The following is a 16,305-nucleotide window of genomic DNA, read 5'->3' on the forward strand; positions in this document are numbered from 1 at the left end:
TTCATCATTTACAAGTATTTACAGCTTGCGGCCCGGTGGCCATTCACATTGTGCGTTCACATTGCGGCTAGTCTGAAGAAAATGGCCGCAACCCCGGGAGGTGATTCCGGCTGCCCGCTGGTGTGGATTCACATTCGGTGGGAGGGCTGGAGTCGTACTGGAGATCTCTCGCCCTATGGGAGGAGGGTCCCCGGCAACTCCAGGAGGAAGCGGCTTCGTAGCTGAAGACTATGCCTCGTTCAGACCTGTCTGAGAGTATACTTGCGGTAATTTAAGTATGTGCAACTGGCTTGGATTGAGAACAATTTGGGATTGCCTTCCAGTGAATATATCGTCTATACAAATTTATGATGGACTATGCCGATTCAAGTTTTTTTCACTTTTTTGGTGATCACTTTTATGAATGGACACTTTACTAATCTATTATGCCGTATAGGCTCTTAAACATGGACATTAGCACACTCCAATCAGGTGATGGAGAGGAGTGGAATGGGAGTAACTTTTCACTGTGATTGACAGAATTTTGCACGTATCGTGTTTTGCAACTACTTAGCACAAATGTATTTAAGCTGTGATTGTTTGTGGCACTAGTACACTTGAAAATGGCGTAAGGTACGCCGAAACGTCGTGTCTCTTTACTTCTTGTTTGCTGTGTTTACGATGTTTAAATAAACCCACGTCACGTTTGCCCAAGAACTTTCGAGTGCTGCAGAGTATTTTTGCTACATATCTATCTATCTATCTATCTCCTATCTATCTATCTATCTATCTATCATCTATCTATCTATCTATCTATCTTCTATCTATCTATCTATCTATCTAGCCACAAGGATAGCAAGTAGCACAGCTTAGTCCAAATATAGATGGGTGCCAGCCAGAGGACCTCGACCACAGGTCAACGTAATTATCCAAACAGATTCCAACAGCACTCCAAGAACTTCAGTGTTCAAACGTGTAATTTATTCACATGATGCAGCACAGCAAAATAAAGCGACGTTTCAACCGTCTCACACGGTCTTTTTCAAGCTCACTGAGCTTGAAAAGACCGTGTGAGACGGTTGAAACGTCGCTTTATTTTGCTGTGCTGCATCATGTGAATAAATTACACGTTTGAACACTGAAGTTCTTGGAGTGCTGTTGGAATCTGTTTGGATATCTATCTATCTATCTATCTATCTATCTATTATCTATCTATCTATCTATCTCCTATCTATCTATCTCCTATCTATCTCCTATCTATCTATCTCCTATCTATCTCCTATCTATCTATCTATCTATCTATCTATCTATCTATCTATCATCTATCTATCTATCTATCTATCTATCTATCTATCTATCTCCTATCTATCTCCTATCTATCTATCTCCTATCTATCTATCTATCTATCTATCTCCTATCTATCTATCTATCTCCTATCTATCTATCTATCTATCTATCTATCTATCTATCTATCTCCTATCTATCTATCTATCTATCTATCTATCTATCTATCTATCTATCTATCTATCTATCTCCTATCTATCTATCTCCTATCTATCTTCTATCTATCTATCTATCTATCTATCTATCTCCTATCTATCTATCTATCTATCTATCTTCTATCTATCTATCTATCTATCTATCTATCTATCTATCTCCTATCTATCTCCTATCTATCTATCTATCTATCTATCTATCTATCTATCTATCTCCTATCTATCTATCTATCTATCTATCTATCTATCTATCTTCTATCTATCTATCTATCTATCTATCTATCTCCTATCTATCTATCTATCTATCTATCTATCTATCTATCTATCTATATATCTCCTATCTCTCTATCTCCTATCTATCTATCTCCTATCTATCTCCTATCTATCTATCTATCTATCTATCTATCTATCTCCTATCTATCTATCTATCTATCTATCTATCTATCTATCTATCTCCTATCTATCTATCTCCTATCTATCTATCTATCTATCTATCTCCTATCTATCTATCTATTTATCTATCTCCTATCTATCTATCTATCTCCTATCTATCTATCTATCTATCTATCTATCTATCTATCTATCTCCTATCTATCTATCTATCTATCTATCTATCTATCTATCTATCTCCTATCTATCTATCTATCTCCTATCTATCTATCTATCTATCTATCTATCTATCTATCTATCTATCTATCTATCTATCTATCTATCTATCTATCTCCTATCTATCTATCTATCTATCTATCTCCTATCTATCTATCTCCTATCTATCTATCTCCTACCTATCTATCTATCTCCTATCTATCTATCTATCTATATTCATATCTATCTTTACAGAGGGACTCGCCGCTGATTCGGCACAGGGTGACAGATACACTTTGAGGCTATGTTCACACTGCATACGATTCCGTCCGCAGTTCTTACGCTGCCGTACATGAGCGGCCGGATGCATACGCACCGCAAACATACGCCCGTAGTACAGTTCTGCTTCCCCAGCTTGTTTCCAAGCGATCTGAGGCAGGTCATTTACTTGGAAATCTTCGCTCCAATAAAACACACAGAACCTTTTGGATCGAAAAATCAAGTTAAATTTGGCAGAAATAAGGACTTCGTACGGGACCGCAGGGAAATCCACGGCCGTGAGTTTCAACATTTCCGTCCTCAAACAATGGTCTTGTTAATTTTTCACGGCGCTGCATACGATCCGGCCGTAAGCTCATACGTAGTGTGCATTGTGCGGCCGTATATCGTATACTTTCAAGCGAACGCATCAACCTCAAAACTACGTGCGTATATTCGCGGTTCGCACTACGGACGGATTCATACGCAGTGTGAACATAGCCTAAAGGTCGACATTCACTTTAAGAATCTGCAACAGATTATCCGTAAGTTTTTAAATTACAGCAAAGGAAAAAAATGTAAATTGCTGACCCGCAGTCTGCTGAAACTATCAGGTTTAATACACCGCAATGGAGAGTTTAAGGCGATTGCTGTTGGTTAACCAGGTCGTGCCGCTGCACTGTAATTCTGGACTGACTAAATACATCCGTTTAGGTCTTGATGTTTATTTTATTTGGGTTATTCTTATTTACTGAGCCGTTCGCTCCGTGCGCTGGCACAACATGAATTTGCTGTAAAATACATGTGTGGAAATATGGATTGAAGCTTTAGCCCTCTCCCTGGCCGTATAACGCCGGCCCTTGTGTCCACAGCAGAAAGGGAAATTTGTTATAATTGGGCAGGAAAAAAAAAACCATCCACTATATGAAGCCAAAACAGCAAGTGAACCAGGAGCCGAGCCTTTACAGCAAGTGAGCCAGGAGCCGAGCCTTTACAGCAAGTGAACCAGGAGCCGAGCCTTTACAGCAAGTGAGCCAGGAGCCGAGCCTTTACAGCAAGTGAGCCAGGAGCCGAGCCTTTACAGCAAGTGAGCCAGGAGCCGAGCCTTTACAGCAAGTGAGCCAGGAGCCGAGCCTTTACAGCAAGTGAGCCAGGAGCCGAGTCTCTACAGCAAGTGAACCAGGAGCCGAGCCTTTACAGCAAGTGAGCCAGGAGCCGAGCCTTTACAGCGAGTGAGCCAGGAGCCGAGCCTTTACAGCGAGTGAACCAGGAGCCGAGCCTTTACAGCAAGTGAGCCAGGAGCCGAGTCTCTACAGCAAGTGAACCAGGAGCCGAGCCTTTACAGCAAGTGAGCCAGGAGCCGAGCCTTTACAGCAAGTCAGCCAGGAGCCGAGCCTTTACAGCAAGTGAGCCAGGAGCTGAGCCTTTACAGCAAGTGAGCCAGGAGCCGAGTCTCTACAGCAAGTGAACCAGGAGCCGAGCCTTTACAGCAAGTGAGCCAGGAGCCGAGCCTTTACAGCAAGTGAGCCAGGAGCCGAGCCTTTACAGCAAGTGAGCCAGGAGCCGAGTCTCTACAGCAAGTGAGCCAGGAGCCGAGCCTTTACAGCAAGTGAGCAAGGAGCAGAGTCTCTACAACAAGTGAACCAGGAGCCGAGCCTTTACAGCAAGCGAGCCAGGAGCCAAGTCTCTACAGCAAGCGAGCCAGGAGCCGAGCCTTTACAGCAAGTGAGCCAGGAGCCGAGTCTCTACAGCAAGTGAGCTAGGAGCCGAGTCTCTACAGCAAGTGAGCCAGGAGCCGAGTCTCTACAGCAAGTGAGCCAGGAGCCGAGTCTCTACAGCAAGTGAGCCAGGAGCCGAGCCTTTACAGCGAGTGCATAGGTTTCTAGCAACTTTGCTCTATCCATATCAATTCCTTTACTTTTTATGGATACTGTCCTCCACTGTGTTCCTCTTTGTCCACGGCATGGATTAGGATGATCCCTGACTTGTCTTCTCTAGTAGTAGCTTAACACTGCATAGTGTGGAGTAGAGTTGCTTGAAGAGAAACTGTAGGGAGCGTCCTACCTCTACAGAGTCTAAAAGCAAAAGACCCTACACTTCCTCTACCCATGTGACTTACTCCCTACAGCATGTATAAACTGTGCTGTGAGTGGGTGAGGAGTGCATGTCTAAAAGTAAAGAGAGAGATGATAGGTGAAGGGAAGAAAAAAATCTCATTGGTGTACACATCCATGTGGTACATAAACAAAACAATAACCCCTCAGACACTAAAGCAGTTCAATATCTGAATATACACAGCTACAACGACATCTTGTGGAAAAACTTTGGTACTGCTACATTACCACTTACACATAAAAGTACAGGCTTTTGCGAAGGGTGTAACCAATAGCATAACTTGTGGGGGACACCACACTAATCTCTGGAGTTTAAACTTTTATTTTACTTGGGGTGTTGATTTAATTTTTAACATAGGGGCATATACTGTCAATTTACTACTCTGCTGTTACCCCCTAGCAGAGAGTAAAGGGGTACAATCATTACAGACCTGGAGGCCTTCAGTAGACCAACCCAAGGGCATCCAACAATAATATCATGGTTGACAGAGGGGTCTTCTTAGGTCTATCCATCTGGTCACTACTGACTGGGGCATCTAGAGCGCTAAATGACCAGGATCAGAGCTCTTATTTCTTTGTGGATCGAGCTGAAGGTTTTTCGGTACTGTAACAGTTTACTGAATACATTTTTTTTTTACACTTGTACAATGTACTAAAAGAGAATTTCTGTGAAATGAGACAAAATCATACTTACCCGTCCCAGTTCCTCCGTAGAGCTGTTCCCGGGTCCTGCTGATGTCATTTCTGGCTGAAATCTGGTAACGTCATGTATCCGACTCTTCCAGCTGCAATGTCACGGCCAGGCTGAGCAATAGCCTACTCAGCCGGGGTGGTGTCCTGCCCTAGTCACTGATTGGCTGAGGGATAGCCCGGTGTCCTGCCCTAGTCACTGATTGGCTGAGGGATAGCCCGGTGTCCTGCCCTAGTCACTGATTGGCTGAGGGATAGCCCTGTGTCCTGCCCTAGTCACTGATTGGCTGAGGGATAGCCCGGTGTCCTGCCCTAGTCACTGATTGGCTGAGGGATAGCCCGATGTCCTGCCCTAGTCACTGACTGGCTGAGCGATAGCCCGGTGTCCTGCCCTAGTCACTGATTGGCTGAGGGATAGCCCGGTGTCCTGCCCTAGTCACTGATTGGCTGAGGGATAGCCCGGTGTCCTGCCCTAGTCACTGATTGGCTGAGCAATAGCCCGGTGTCCTGCCCTAGTCACTGATTGGCTGAGGGATAGCCCGGTGTCCTGCCCTAGTCACTGATTGGCTGAGGGATAGCCCGGTGTCCTGCCCTAGTCACTGATTGGCTGAGCGATAGCCCGGTGTCCTGCCCTAGTCACTGATTGGCTGAGGGATAGCCCTGTGTCCTGCCCTAGTCACTGATTGGCTGAGGGATAGCCCGGTGTCCTGCCCTAGTCACTGATTGGCTGAGGGATAGCCCGATGTCCTGCCCTAGTCACTGACTGGCTGAGCGATAGCCCGGTGTCCTGCCCTAGTCACTGATTGGCTGAGGGATAGCCCGGTGTCCTGCCCTAGTCACTGATTGGCTGAGGGATAGCCCGGTGTCCTGCCCTAGTCACTGATTGGCTGAGCAATAGCCCGGTGTCCTGCCCTAGTCACTGATTGGCTGAGGGATAGCCCGGTGTCCTGCCCTAGTCACTGATTGGCTGAGGGATAGCCCGGTGTCCTGCCCTAGTCACTGATTGGCTGAGCGATAGCCCGGTGTCCTGCCCTAGTCACTGATTGGCTGAGCGATAGCCCGGTGTCCTGCCCTAGTCACTGATTGGCTGAGCGATAGCCCGGTGTCCTGCCCTAGTCACTGATTGGCTGAGAAGGCAATTGCTCAGCTGGGTACCTGCTATTATAGTCTGATGAGCTGCAGGAGGTCGACGGCTGTCCGCAAGACCCGGGAGCAGTGCTACGGGGCACAGGGATGGGTAAGTTTCCTCTGTTTATTATTCTCCCGCATTTTTTTTTTTTTTTCATTTCATGGGACTTCTCCTTTAAACAATTTTGTGCAGTTTTATTTAAAAAATAATTTAAAGTGTCACTGTCGTTTAATTTTTTTTCTTTAGTACAGGCGATTTTAAGAAACTTTGTAATTGGGTTTATTAGCCGAAAAATGCATTTTTATCATGAGAAAACAGTGTGAAGCTCTCCCCCCTGTCTTCATGGTTCTCTATGGGGAGGGGAGGGGTGGAGGGAGATGAGGCACCAAAACAGGACAACAAAGAGTTAATTTACAGCTACATCACTGGGCTATTTCCTCTGAAGTCAGCACTGACCTCGTCAACCTCTGAATACCGGCTTTCACACAGCTCCCACTGTGTAATTCTTTGTTCTTTGCTGGCGACTAATCTCCCTCCTCCCCCCTCCCCTCTCCATAGGTTACACAGGGCCCGACTGATGTAAAAGAGGCGAGATTTCCTGATATTTAGTAGTGAATGAGAGAGAGGGGGAGGGGGGGACCAGGGGAAAGTATTTCTGAATGCAGATAATGGCAGATTTGCCTAATAAACCCAATTACAAAGTTTCTTAAAATCGCCTGGACTATTGATTTCTGCAAAAAACTTCCTGTCCCACAGTGTATCAGTAAGTGGTGTGAACCACAGGCCCTATTCCCAGAGACCACCGGTGATGGTGCTCGTACCAAAGCTGGTGACTGATGGTGGGGGGTCCCAGGAGTGAGACATCGATCAGCTTGGTATCAGTCCATCCAAACCTTCCACAGTGGCCTCCCCCTCGAAAGTGAATGTATTAGGAGAGGAAACACCAGCAGAAAACCTTGAAAATGAAAAGTTCACGCAAGGTCGCAAAACAAGTTAAATGTCACAGAACAAAGAGACATTCATAGAAATAGAAGTAAGTATCTTATAATGGACGACATCTTCATTCCCGTCATTCTTCTCATTCCAAGCTTGAGTATAATGCTACAGATGTTTCCTCCAGTGACTTAGATAACAATACGAATAATCACTCAATTTCGGCAGTATAAGCGGGGACATCTGTTCCCGAACCGACACATAATACTGCCCCCCCACCCCAAATTTGACAGGTGCTCCCCAAAAACAACTCCCCGTCCTGATGGCCCACTGTTCTCAACAGAGAGTACTGAGGTGACATCTGACCTTACGTAACTATGGCGCTCAATGTGACATCCCAGTGCGCCATTCTGTCCATGGAAATGGGATTGGACTGACCTGGCTTTGGGGAGACTAATCTGGACTGTGTATATGGCTTGGTTATCCTTTCTCTATGGTTACCTGTTTTTTTTTTTGTCCCCTTCAAGGTTGGGTCCAAATTTACCTCCAAGTAGGGTTGTCGTCTTCCAAACCTTCGAGGCCCGTCTCTGTTTCGCGTGGGGTGGCCCAGTATGACCCTGCCCTAATGCTTACCTTCTGGGCACGTCCTTCGACAAGAGTCACACCAAACCTAGAACCTAAAGACCCTCTCGTCATTGTTCATCTGCAGCTCCCGGAAATGTCTCTTAGTACTAAATGTTTATTTTTATTTTGACCCTTTAAATTCCGACTTTGCAGACCACCGTGCAGGTTGTGCTGAGCTAATGGGACCATCCGCAGCATCCTCGGCCCCCTAGTGCAGATAACCCCTTCTTTACATAAGGAACTCGTCGGCGCCCAATCCAGGAGGAAAGTGGTATCACAAGGCACCAATTCAAACTAATATGGTTCCATTAAAGGGGTACTCCGGTGAAAGTCTTTTTCTTTCAAATCAACTGCTTTCAGAAAGTTATATAGATGTGTAATTTACTTCTATAGAAAAATCTTAAGTCTTCCAGTATTTATCAGCTGCTGTATGTCCTGCAGGAAGTGGTGTATTCTCTTCAGTCTGACACAGTGCTCTCTGCTGCCACCTCTGTCCATGTCAGGAACTGTCCAGAGCAGGAGAGGTTTCCTGGACAGTTCCTGACATGGACAGAGGTGGCAGCAGAGAGCACTGTGTCAGACTGGAAAAAATACACCACTTCCTGCAGGACATACAGCAGCTGACAAGTACTGGAAGACTTAAGATTTTTCTATAGAAGTAAATTACAAATCTATATAACCTTTAGACACCAGTTGATTTGAAAGAAAAAGATTTTTCCCGGAGTACCCCCTTAAATCCCCAGGAGCAGCTGTTCTCTGCTTATAGAATAAACTGCTATTTTTTTTTACTCTTTGGTGTACTTTTAATTACCTTTCATGTCTGGTTTATCCAACTTACTTGACTTGTCTACAGAAATTCAGCCTGGTTTGACAACATATTTTGCTGCTGCACATTGTACACCGTCTTCACAGTAAACCGGAAATCAGTGTCTACAATGCGTTTCTATGAGCGCGCTCCCATAGAGATGCACTGAAGACTCTGCCTCCTGAGATGCAGGACAGCTGCAGAAGAGGTCATGTAAACGCCAATGGCGGAGTGGCACCGAAATGACGCCATGTTGCCAGAAAGCATTCATCACGGGTGAGTATACGTGTTAGCCTGCAGCATGGGGCCAATTAAAAAAATGGAGTGTTTCTTTAAAATACGTCCATTTAAAGGTGCCCAAACCTATTTAAATTTTAGCAGGGGTGGTAGACTTTGTAATATGTATTGGGGTCATTACTCTCCCCCTAATTGGTAGATATGCTCAGCCGAGCCGAGTGTGCATGTGCACTGGGGAGCCAAGAAGAATAGCTGTCCCTGAATGCTCGCTCAGCCAACAGCTGAAACGCACGGCCACACTGAGGATATGCTCACGAGTTACTCACCAGATCAAGTCTACTGATACTATGAAAACCTGTGGATGAAACAAAAACACTGCAGAACAAAGTACCCAGATAGGCCGGATTCACATACAGCACAGGGGGGCGTTGTACCTGTATTACTGACATATTGCAGTTAGTCTATATAGGATATAAATATCCTTAACAACACTCACATAGGCATGCGCTTTCCAGGGGTTAGGTACACCTCATGAGAATAGGGGGGACCGCGTGTAGTAAGCCTACCACAGAGTGCACGTTTCCTGACCCTGGATATATTATATTGCATAAATACAGTATAGATTCAAGCTCATTGCCCACATATGGTAACAGAAGCAAGCCTGGTGCATAAGATAGTACCAACTTACCATATGGTAACAGAAGCAAGCCTGGTACATAAGATAGTACCTGCTTACCATATGGTAACAGAAGCAAGCCTGGTGCATAAGATAGTACCAGCTAACCATATGATAACAGAAGCAAACCTAGTGCATAAGATAGTACCAGCTTACCATATAGTAACAAAAGCAAGCCTGGTGCATACGATAGTACCAGTTTACCATATGGTAACAGAAGCAAGCCTGGTGCATAACATAGTACCAGCTTACCATATGGTAACAGAAGCAAGCTTAGTGCATAAGATAGTACCAGCCTGCCATATGGTAACAGAAGCAAGCCTAGTGCATAACATAGTACCAGCTTACCATATGGTAACAGAAGCAAGCCTAGTGCATAACATAGTACCAGCTTACCATATGGTAACAGAAGCAAGCCTAGTGCATAACATAGTACCAGCTTACCATATGGTAAAAGAAGCAAGCTAGTGCATAAGATAGTACCAGCTTATCATACGGTATCAGAACCAGGCTCAGTAAATTGATACTGGAGAACTACGCTTACTGCCTAGATAAATACGTGCAAAATATAACCTTCTCCAAAGCTTCTACATTTTAGGAATTCCAGGGGATTAAACCTTTCTCAGTGCACTGATCCGCCCCTTTTAATGAATATTCATCTGGCGCTGTGCAGTGGTCACTCCAGTGTTCATCCCTGCAGGGCGCAAGATGAGTCTTCATTAGAAGAGGCGGATTGGGGCGCTGAAAATGGTAGCCCCGCCCCTAGTGCACTAAACTGACTCATTTACATATCTAATAAACTGCAAAGTTACCGAAAATGGTGGCGAGGATTAAGGTAAGAAACTTCCCTTCCTCCTCAGCTCCCCGGGCGCTATAGGGACAGATCAGCAGGTTAGATGCTTCCCTTTATATTTGGACCATTTTTCTATCTGATACCCACTCTGTACGTTATGGGGGCAATTACACGGAAATCCAGACAGGTTCTTTATGTCTTACTATGTTTACAAAACCTCAAGAAAAAAATCATTTTTTTTCCTGCTGGTTTTGCAAAATCTATCATCAATTCTATGTTGCCCACACGACAAACCACCAGGGCGGCTCTGTAGAATTGATATTTAAAGGGAATGTGTCACCTAAATTCTCTGTTACTGATCAGAGTCAGATACTTAAACTTGTTCTTTTATTCTAATCTGTTTCTGTTTTCTGACTGTAATTTTATTTATATCACTCTTTGTACATTGTTATGGGGGCGGCCATATTGCCTGGGCTGTTTTTACAGCATTTAGTGACACGCTTTACAGCAAGACTCATGGACATAGACAACAGTATACAGATTCTGTCCCCTTGAGACGAATGTGAGACATTACTAAGCACGCTCCGTGACCCCGTGACCTGTGAAGAGGTCATTGCACAGGGAGCTGCTATTGTCTCCTCTATCTACTGGTGTCACATGACGCTGCAATGCTGTACAGATCACTTTACTACAGCCTTCTCTTATCCCCACAGACACAACAGGAAGTCTCAGCTTAGTTTTAGCCCCAGTGGCGAGAATGAGAACTGCAAGATATCAGGATTATAATATAATATAGAGAGAAAAAAAGCCACCTAAAATTCTTATCAAATAGGTTTACCATGAAAATATTATTTATATAAAAAGTCATTTGCTGATGACACTGTCCCTTTAATTGATACTTCTTATAATGAAGAGAAAAAAATCTATTACTGAAGGCCTTTGGGGCAGGGAAAAGATGCCAGGGACCAATCCAAGACCCCATTGGAAACTGACAGCATGAATATGTATATAGGATATAATGTACATATAGGATATATAGGATATATACAGTACATATAGAATATACATATAGGATATATACTGTACATATAGCATATGCATAATGGATATACTGTACATATAGGATATACATGTAGGATATACTGTACATACAGGATATGCATATAGGATATACATATAGGATATACTGTATATATAGGATATGCTGCCCATATAGGATATGTATATAGGATATACTGCCCATATTTCATATAAATATAGGATATACTGTACATATAGGATATACATATAGGATATACTGTAAATATAGGATATGTATATAGGATATACTGTATAAATAGGATATGCTGCCCATATAGGATATGTATATAGGATATGCTGTACATAGAGGAGATGTATATAGGATATACTGTACATATAGGATATGCATATAGGATATATACTTTAGATATAGGATACGCATATAGGATATACTGTACATATAGAATATACTGTATCTATAGGATATGCTGTACATATAGGATATGTATATAGGATATACTGTATATATAGGATATACTGTATATATAGGATATGCTGCCCATATAGGATATACTGCCCATATAGGATATGTATATAGGATATACTGTACATATAGGATATGCATATAGGATATATACTGTACATATAGGATATGCATATAGGATATACTGTATATATAGGATATGCATATAGGATATATACTGTACATATAGGATATGCATATAGGATGTATACTGTACATATAGGATATGCATATAGGATATATACTGTACATATAGGATATGCATATAGGATATGCTGTACATATAGGATATACTGTATATATAGGATATACTGTACATATAGGATATGTATATAGGATATACTGTACATATAGGATACGCATATAGGATGTATACTGTACATATAGGATATGTATATAGGATATACTGTACATATAGGATACGCATATAGGATATATACTGTACATATAGGATATGCATAACTCCATACTGTCAGTTTCCTTTTAACAAGCATTCTATTGGGCCCTGTCTGTAGAGAACTGGGGGTCACCACCTGATGCCATGACAACTCATGGGCATCCCACCGGGACACTGCGGTCAGATGTAACCACCACTTAGATGCCATGTCCAGCGCCTAGGCCACCAAATATACAGATGGTATGTGCTATGTATAAAATACAGCCAATAGCACCAACACAACAAGAAACTATAACCTTCCATACAAATCTCCTCCCGTTCTGTGTATGCAGCTCCTATACTGAGAGGGGTAGAGAGTGGGGAGAGGTGCTGCAGCCCAGGGCAGTAAAGTGCATGGACATGCTAACTACAGCTGCCAATCCTCTCAGTGCTGCTACTACTGCTATATAACTGTATCAGCAGGATCATAGGTGTTTCTGGGGGAAAATCCCTTTAAATGTAAGTAAAGTGTTTAACCTTAAAGGGGTATTTCCATTATAGACATTTATGGCATATCCTTGGAACATACTATAAACGTCTACGGTAGGAATAATCATGATGCTGAGAATTCCTCAATTCCAGTCTGTAGCAAATCTTCTGTGCATGGACTGCAATTATGGAACGTGTGCAGGGCCGCACCAGCTTTGTTCCAGGCAGTAACATATCAGTAGAGCTGCTGCATACTGCATGTTACCATTAGAATAGACATTACACTGGGGGGAGCTGTCTGTGTCACTAGTGCTGCAGCCTCCCCTGATGTCTATATAATACATGGTACCATTAGAATAGTCATTACACTGGGGGGAGCTGTCTGTGTCACTAGTGCTGCAGCCTCCCCTGATGTCTGTATAATATATGTTACCATTAGAATAGATATTACACTGGGGGAAGCTGTCTGTGTCACAATGCTGCAGCCATGGCACAGTGTAGTAGAGCGAGTGGAGGTAACTGTCAATCGCCAATTGCTCTGCTATAGAGCGCCATGGCTACAGCACTAGTGACACAGACAGCTTCCCCCAGAGTAATGTCTAATCTAATGGTAACATGTATTATATAGACATCACAGGAGGCTGCAGCACTAGTGACACAGACAGCTCCCCCAGTGTAATGTCTAGTCTAATGGTAACATGTATTATATAGACATCAGGGGAGGCTGCAGCACTACTGACCCAGACAGCTCCCCCAGTGTAATGTCTATTCTAATGGTAACATGTAATATATAGACATCGGGGGAGGCTGCAGCACTAGTGACACAGACAGCTTCCCCTAGTGCAATGTCTATTCTAATGATAACATGTAATATGTAGACATCAGGGGAGGCTGCAGCACTAGTGACACAGACAGCTTCCCCCTGTGTAATGTCTATTCTAATGGTAACATGTATTATATAGACATGGGGGAGGCTGCAGCACTAGAGACACAGACAGCTCCCCCAGTGTAATGTCTATTCTAATGGTAACATGTAATATATAGACATCAGGGGAGGCTGCAGCACTAGTGACACAGACAGCTCCTCCAGTGTAATGTCTATTCTAATGGCAACATGTAAAACTGTATATAGACATCAGGAAGGCTCAGTATCTGCATGCAGCAGAACAAGCGATATGTAACTGTGCTTTGACTTGTGCCGCCCCACAGTTCCCAGCACAACCATTGGTGGCAGCAGAGAGGTTGTGTGACCTCTTCCTGCTGCCACTCTGTAAAAATTTTAAAACAAAATATATGATATATATATATATATATCTTAACTTTAATAAACTTATATTACAGGACCTGTCCTCTCCTGTATTACAGAGCCATGATTTGATTGGACATTGAGTAACGCTGTGTAATTTCCCCTGTGATGACACTTACTGCAAAGTTTCTCCACACATCCTATAAGGGGGAGACTTTTTGAGAACCTTTTTAAAGTAGATACAATCAACCAACTTGCTGGCAATTATTTTGGCTGATGCAACAAGACTAAGGGTGGTATTACACGGAACGATAATCGGCCGAATTGGCCCGATTCGGCCGATTATCGCTCCGTGTAATAAATGCAACGATCAGCCGATGACAGTGATCATCGGCTGATCGTTGATATAGGTTAGAACCTATTTTCGTCGGGCGCCGACCGCGCACCGCTGCGTGTAATAGCGGTGCGTGGCCGGCGACTAACGATATACATTACCCATCCACGTTCCAGGGCTGCTCCTGCCGTCCGCTTCTCCCTGCGTCCCGCGCGCGCTCTAGCGTCACAGAGGCCTGTCAGCTGATAGGCCGCTCAGCCAATCACAGGCCGCGGCGGTCCCGGCCTGTGATTGGCTGAGCGGCCTACCAGCTGACAGGCTGCTGTGACGCTAGAGAGCGCGGGGACCCCCGGGAGAAGCGGACGCAGGAGCAGCCCTGGAACGTGGATGGGTAATGTATGCCAGTTTAGCAAGGGCTGCAAGGACATCGGTAACGATGTCCTCGCAGCTCTTGTCAAACGATTATCGGGCCGTGTAATAGGTCCAGTAAACGAGCAACGATCTAGCAGATCGCTGCTCGTTTACAGGTATTATCGGGCCCTGCTCGGCCCGTGTAATACCACCCTAACTTGTTATCCGATTAGGTAAAATATACATTGAATCATCGCCCCCCCCCTCCCCCCCCCCCCCTCACACACCTTTTGAGCTGTTGCTTTCTGCTAAAGACACAGAAAACTCTATCTGAGCTGTTCAGTTTGTCTCTGCTCTCATCCCCCTCCTTCACCCTCTCTTCCGAGACAGCTGATGTAAACAAGTCCCTATCTGCAACTTTCTAGCAACCTTGTAATGCCAGGAGGATTGTTCGCAGTGAGTTCATCAGCAAGTTGATCTGAGATTAATCCTCCTGGCATTACAAAGTTGCAAGAAAGTTGCAGATAGGGACTTGTTTACATCAGCTGTCTCAGAAGGGAGGGGGAAGGATGGGGAGACAAAGGCTCACACACAAGTTTTTGAGTCTTTAGTAGAAAGAAGCAGCTAAGAACTGGGGGAAGGAGACTGATTATGGAATAAACTGTTAGTCTCCAGGAGGGGGAATGATTCAACATATATCTTACCTGACCGGATAACCCTCTAAACAGGGTTGTTTAGTGATTCAAATGTTTCATCTAAAAGTGGTCAGGATTAGATATCACAATGATCCCCCGGCATGGCGGCTGTTCAGAGGTTCACAGGTACTCGCTGGTTGCCACTTTCTGATCCTCTCTCAACCCAATCACAGAGGTGACTGTCACTGGGACCAGTGATTGGCTGAACAGCGAGATGGGGACCAGGAAGCGGTGATTGAGTCCTAGTAACTGCCATGACGGCTTTGGTGGGGAGAAGGGAGATTGTGATTTAGTAACCTTTTTTTTTTAACTATTTCCATTCATAAACAGCGCCACTCTTGTCCTAAGGTTGAGTGCGGTATTGCAGCCCAGTTCCATTAAAAGTTTTAATACCACACACAACCTGAGAACAGGGGTGGCGCTGTTTTTGGAAAAAAGCAGATATGGTTTTCTAATCTAGATAATCCCTTTAAGTCTGACCACTGTAAAAAAAAAAAAAAAAAATTGTATATCACCAGACAGCCCCATAATGACCTTTTTCTACAAAATTAGCTAACAAAAGGGGATGAATATTTGTCCACCTTTATACCATGTCTAGTCTCCACATATACAGAACCAGGGAATATTTAAAGGGTTTCTCTAAACCTTCCTATCACATAGATGCATTACACTGGATAAGAAGAATCATAAATGTGACCATAATGATGAATTTTTAGCCCCTTAGCTTCCCAGACTTTACATGGAGAAACTCGAGACGTGGCGTCAATAATCACCAGATTACTCACTCCCTAATAATACAGCTAAAAATAAGACCCTGCCCCCCCCCACCGACACAACGCTCCGCAAGACATCTCCAAGATCCTGACTATTCCCACCATGATAAATTCCAGTTATGCAACAAACACCATAAAAACACCATCTCACCATCTGAACTTCTATGAACTATGAAATC

The sequence above is a fragment of the Dendropsophus ebraccatus genome, chromosome 2 (genome assembly GCF_027789765.1).
Source record: "Dendropsophus ebraccatus isolate aDenEbr1 chromosome 2, aDenEbr1.pat, whole genome shotgun sequence".
Classification (NCBI taxonomy): domain Eukaryota; kingdom Metazoa; phylum Chordata; class Amphibia; order Anura; family Hylidae; genus Dendropsophus; species Dendropsophus ebraccatus.